Source organism: Tasmannia lanceolata, unplaced genomic scaffold (genome assembly GCF_043159265.1).
Source record: "Tasmannia lanceolata isolate RefF3 unplaced genomic scaffold, GAP_Taslan_0.1 ptg000003l, whole genome shotgun sequence".
In the NCBI taxonomy this organism is placed as follows: Eukaryota; Viridiplantae; Streptophyta; class Magnoliopsida; order Canellales; family Winteraceae; genus Tasmannia; species Tasmannia lanceolata.
In genome coordinates this window covers 42,958,810-42,964,897 of record NW_027518680.1, presented here as the reverse complement: position 1 = coordinate 42,964,897, position 6,088 = coordinate 42,958,810, and the positions used below count along the sequence as shown (strand labels likewise).

The window sequence follows — 6,088 nt, the reverse complement described above, 5'->3', positions numbered from 1 at the left end:
GATTTTTATTAGGGTTTGCTCTCTTCAATACTAATTCCTTCTTTTCCCTATTTACCCAAACACTGCTATTGGAATTCACATTCTCTTTATCGTTGGAATTGGAATAGGAATGGAATCTCAATATTGATTCCCTCTTCCCTCTTCCCATTTTTTGTAGGGTTTAGGGAGGGGCACTAAACAAACTTTCTCGGAACCCTTAAAATCAGGCTAAAGACTGATGTCTATTTGTCCTATATGTAACTAATTATAAGGACCCCAAGTCAAAAGCAAATCAATTAAGACAACTAGGTAGTTGGAAAATTCCTAGTTTGGAGGGTAATATAGATTCTATGATTGAAAATGCATAGTTATGATTGAAAATAAGACAACTTATGGATGTCCAAACCAATTCCTCGAAAGCATAACTTATATTTATTAGCTATTATTGTCACTAGTAAAAATTGCAGTTTATCTACATAAGAAAAATAATCATGTGTTGTTTGTCAAAAGGGGGCTCATGTGTTGTTTGTCAAACGATACATAAGTTTAAGGTCGGTTTCATTATGTTACTGGTACAAAATTTCAGCAAAGATGTCGTTAGTCAAGAATTTCGGTTAATAAGAACAAGAACTTTAGAGAGAAAATGTCAATGTAGCAATCCTGGATGGAGTAAATTTAATTATTAAGAAACATTTATTCCAATCTCCTCAATCAAAACAACTTTAGAAGCATCCAAATCTTAAAAAGAGAAAAAGAACCAAGAGAAACATCCCATCGTACAGTCACAAACAAAAGCATCACAAATTAAAAAATACCGGCGAGCATAGAATAATTCAAAGGGCAACAAAGAAAGAACTTTAGATTTAGAGCATAGTGATCATAGAAGAGATGGGTTGTACATAATATATTTTTGATACAAGATTGAACACAATCTTTCGTTCAATAGCAGAGAAAATTAAAGAGTATCATTTATATAATCCTATAGGGTTCGCATTAGATTGTCTAAAGTGGCAATAATGTAATAATGCAAGGGGGTAATTGCATTACTTTCTAAAAAATTGATATACATAAGGCAAAACACAAAAGGCATAAAGTAAAGTATTAGTTAAATTTACATAATAGCTTATCTTGTAATATTTATAGAAAATGGGATACAAAAAATAGTCAAAATTACTTATAGAGGACCGGATGATGAAAACCAGATATGTAATACTCTTTACTTGTAAGGCCTATACAAAATTTGACAAAAAACATAACTAAAACTACTCTTATATGATCATACGGTCCTTTATATCATCAAGAGTAAGTACAAAAGTAGCCGGGAGTACGATTGTGTGCTGTATATATCCAAAATTGTTTGTGTACATTCAAAAGTATAGTTTCGTCTTGTTTGTTTCATCTGCTTCTTCTCCTGTAGAAAGCAAAGCACTATAATAAAACATAATATTATTCTTCTACATTCTTCAATATGAACTTATAAATTAAAATGATATTATATCTTGAAAATAATCAACAGTCCATTGTTTCTGTTTATCTTTAAGTAACTAATTTTCAAAATGGAAGAAGTTAATTTAATCATACAATATTTATGTAAGTCTGCATACAAATATAAAACACTATTTAAGAAAAACGTTGAGAAAATGAATGAGTTACAAACCATTAAATTCAACTGCTCATTAGAAACAATGTTATTTCTGCTGGTGTCATTTTCCTCCTCCAATCTTTTTCATCAAGCTTTTCAATTTCAATGCATGTAAATTGTCGGGAGGATGTGCCGAAAAGTTGTTTTTCAGAAACTCTTTTTTTTTTATGGGCAATTTTTTTTTTTCAGAAACTCTGACGGTAAAAATGTATGGCATCCATAAATTTTCTTGAACCTGGCTAACGAACTCTGCATCGTCTTTTTGCTGTGGAAATAAAGGAAAAAATACGTGATATTAATAATTTGAATTAATTTTTAAAAAATTGCATTAATTTTTGTCACTTCATTGCTTTCATCTTGGATACTTCACAATTGAATATTGCTTTGACATGTTTATCAGATACCGTCATCCATAACGCTCGACTCCTATCCCCAACTTTTATTTTCAGTAAATATCTATAAAATGAAATTATGATTATAACATGATTTAAGAGAAGGAAAAAATGCAAATATAAATATTGTCAAGATGAGCTTAGGATGGATCTATATCTAATAATTTCAGGATTTGTAAAGTATGCATCTATGTTAAATTTGTGTCTGTTGAATTGGCTACTAAACAATAACCCAAGGAAAGTTGCACAAGCAATGCAAAATTTTGAAAAATGGTTGGAACTGTCCACAAAGTTGCAATTTGTTTTATGAAAATAATGTAATATTATTTATGTAACATCCAGAATATCAAGTATTAATTACCATAGAGTAGAAAAAATTACTGATCTGAGTTTATCTAGGAATAAAGGCTTACCTTCTACATTGCTATAAATCATATTCATATTTCTCTTTTTTCCCAAACTTCGTAGTATAATGGAGATGACAGATTACTATTATGTTTCACTACACAGTATCACCACTTTTGTTTCAGCTAAACATGGAATTTATTATGATTAAAATTTATTTGCAATGTCAAACTACTTATTACAAAGTCTGAAGTTTCAATTCTTAAAAAGAATATCTCTGTGTAATTTACTTGGTACTCCTTCGTACTCTTCATATGCATCTTGTAGAGGACTGTTGGATCAAACTCAAAGGTGGCAAAGCATCTTTAGGACAGATATATCCCTCTAAATTGTGGAAAGAAAATAAGTTAATCATAGAACCATCAATTTATAATAATATTTCTCTAAATTAACCATAATCATATCATTTCCCTCATAATTGTGGAAAGAAAATTTTGCTTAAAAAAGTTTTCCGTCAGAAATGTTTTTCTTTGTTGAAGACTATATTTGTATTTAATCCATTATGTTTCATGCTCTTAATTGAATCAGACACTTGAACTCTTTGTAACCCATTTTGTTAATCTAGGAGTATTCACTACTTTTTACCACTTTGGAACTTGAATCGATTTTGTTATCCCCTACAGAGGAGAAGATAAGAACTGAAGAGAACAGGAAGCAATTACTTCAAGTCTTGGAAGTAGCCTTTCATGAAAGAGACTTAGCTAACGATCAGTTACATGTATTAGTAAACAAACTGATGCAATGAATCACAACAGAGCTCTATCATTGCTTTCCAATTCTCCAACTTCAACAAAAATCAATCAGGTTGCTATAAAAAAATGAAAGATACATACCTGGGTTTTTTTTGTCCTCTTCTTCCTTGAGTCTGTAATATTAAATGGAAATAAAATAAATGAAAGATACACAGAGGAATAGACGGAGAAAATGAGGATTCAAAAAGAATTTTAGTATGAATTAAGGATATTATCAAAGGAAAATAAAAATTAGTATGAATTAAAACTATTATTAAAGGGAAATAAAAAAAATTAAAGATACATACCTAGGCATTTTTTTTTTGTTGTTGTTATTTTTTCTCCTTTTCTTGCTTGAGTATGTGAAGTAGGGATGATGGTCGGCCGAATCAGAAAAACGTAAGCTTGAGATATAAGGATGGAAGAAAAAGTGTAGAGAAGGAAAGAAATGAAAAGATAATAAATTTTTAAGGAGAGAAACAATGAAGGAATGAAAGCTGTGTAGAAAAACCTAGAAAGGGTTTTGTTTTTTTGTTTTTTTGTTAGAGGCAAACGACAATGTGAAAATTGAGACGTGGATCCTTGCGGTGGGGCAACTGAATGGCAACATCTGGGTGGATGACCAAACGGCGAAGAAGGGAAAAGAAACTGCTAAAACCTATTGTGGGAAGATGATATTAGCGCTGGAAAAGGCGAAGGATTTAGGGAAAGGGTTTTTTTCTGGGACGTTTCGCAGTGGCAATCGACACAGATGGAAGGCTCTGTGTTGCTTTCCCAGCAGTGACATTCGAATGGCCACATGTGATTGGACAGTTTAGACTGTCTGAGTGGAAGAGAGAGGACATGGAAAGAACGGATTGGTGATGGAAGAGGAGAGGCACGGAAGTTTTGTACGTAATATCAGGGGTAGTAATTTGGAGCCAAATGACAACAACACCCTCAGGTAACTTTTAGGAATCTGGGAAGTCAGACATCTGAGCCAATGCAAGAGCAATTGGAGGGTGTCTAAAAAAGAATATAGACGGAATAAATGCATAAGGGTGGAAGAAAAAAATAGGCGTTCTCGCTTTATATATAGTAAGTATATAAGGATTTGCCAATGCAAACAACACTCATTTCTTTCAATCATAAAAAGGACGAGAACACAGGAAGATACATAATATAAAGTGTAGAGTGATATAGATTTATAACTGCCTAGAATATGTACTTTTTTATTTGGAGCAACTGTAAGGTAATATAGATTTTATCTACCTAAACACTGAAGACTGATATAGATTTATTTCTACCTAGAATATGTCCCTTTTTATTTGGTGCAAGTATGCAACTAACCAGAATACATATATTCCGAGGGAAATATACTCAAAAACCACATGAAGCATGTGGTTAGATAAATTGACTAAACACACCCTTCTCTTATCTCCTATAGAATGTATGAAAACATATTTTCAAGGGTACTAACGTCATTCCATTATATGCTGTTTTAATTAGGACATTTGGCCAAAAGGTACCACAAAATATCTGAAATAGTGAGATGGACCCCTTCAATTTCAAACTTGTGAAAGGGTACCATTTTGCTTTTCCTGATAAGGTTTTTTACCGAAATACCCTTCACCCTCAAAATATACACGTTAAGCCATAAAAACAGGGAGAAAAAAGTGTTATTTTCTTTTTCACACCTGGAAAATGGGGTGACTAAGAGATTAAATAGGGGTATCACACCTGGAAAATGTTGGGTTGATGTCTGTTGGGCCTGGAAGGGGTTACCAGCACAAGGAAAATGGGGGTACCACATATGAAAATGGGGTGACCAAGAGATGAAATGGGGGTATCACACCTGGAAAATTTTCGTATTTTGTATCCAAAACTCAAATCCAAATCCAAATGAGGTATCCAAACATGGCCTAAAGGTACATGAAGATCTTATTGTTGTTTTCATACTCTTGGAATTCACTTTCTGACATCCAATCCAAAATCCTTTTCCACATGAATTATGTTTTTCATGTATTTGACTTCCGAGATTTGTTTCTCTACCCCCATTATGGATTGCAATGGCCCATAAATCTTTATGAGCAGTCCTAACCATTGGATCAATTGCTTGCAACTGAAGAGTTAAAACAAATAAATATTCTTTTTTCCTAACCATTAGATCCATTAAGATTTTACATGGTACAAGTCCCTACAATTCAATATTTTGCCAAAAGGAATGCATTGCCTAGACCATAGATAATCAAAGCCGCCCATTTGATGGGCGACAATGTAAATCGGTTGTGCCCCAAAAATCACTTCCATAGGATGATCCCAACCCTCCAATCTATATAGGTTTCCATAATATACAGTTCCTCTATAGATTGGAGGGATCAGATCATCTAATGGAAATGATATCTCGTGAGTATGCGCGCGCGTGGGAGGTGTTCTTGGTTCTGATTTATTATTATAACAACCATTGTTTGCCCTCCTTGTGCAAATTCCTAGCCCCGCCCCTATTTGGAACCAACATAATTAACTCGTGGATCTTCAACAATAGTTACAACTGCTAATTTTTGCTGAAAAGAACCACCACAAAAGCTTCAGCATCTAAACAAAAAAAGATGGAAAAGAGTGTAAACCTATAGCAAGAAAAGAGTATAAACCCAAAGTTGTAATGTCAATAACATCAACATAATGTTGAACCAATTTTTTGTGATTCTGGGACCTGGAGGATGACATTAAGTCTACACTTCCATTAATGACAGAAGATGAATACAGAAACTGTTGCAATGGATGAAACAGTCATGATCACAGATTCACAAGCATAAAATAAATTCGGAGTCAATGCACTCAAATTTCAAACATTTATGGAATTTCTTCTACCTGCAATCAAAATATCAATAGGCCCAATGGAGTTTTTCCTACCAATTATCTTTAAACTGTAGCCATGAAAGGATATAAAAGCTCAAAAG

At 33.0% G+C, this 6,088-nt stretch overlaps 1 long non-coding RNA gene across 1 annotated transcript; it reads right to left on the bottom strand.

Annotated features, from left to right (window-relative positions):
* Positions 1 to 1,153: 1,153 nt before the first annotated feature.
* On the bottom strand, positions 1,154 to 3,308 carry LOC143862378 (uncharacterized). Its single transcript, XR_013240277.1, has 3 exons — positions 3,252 to 3,308; positions 1,637 to 1,886; positions 1,154 to 1,390 (listed from the first exon to the last, which is right to left on the bottom strand). It is a non-coding gene; the product is annotated as an uncharacterized LOC143862378 (long non-coding RNA).
* Positions 3,309 to 6,088: the final 2,780 nt, after the last annotated feature.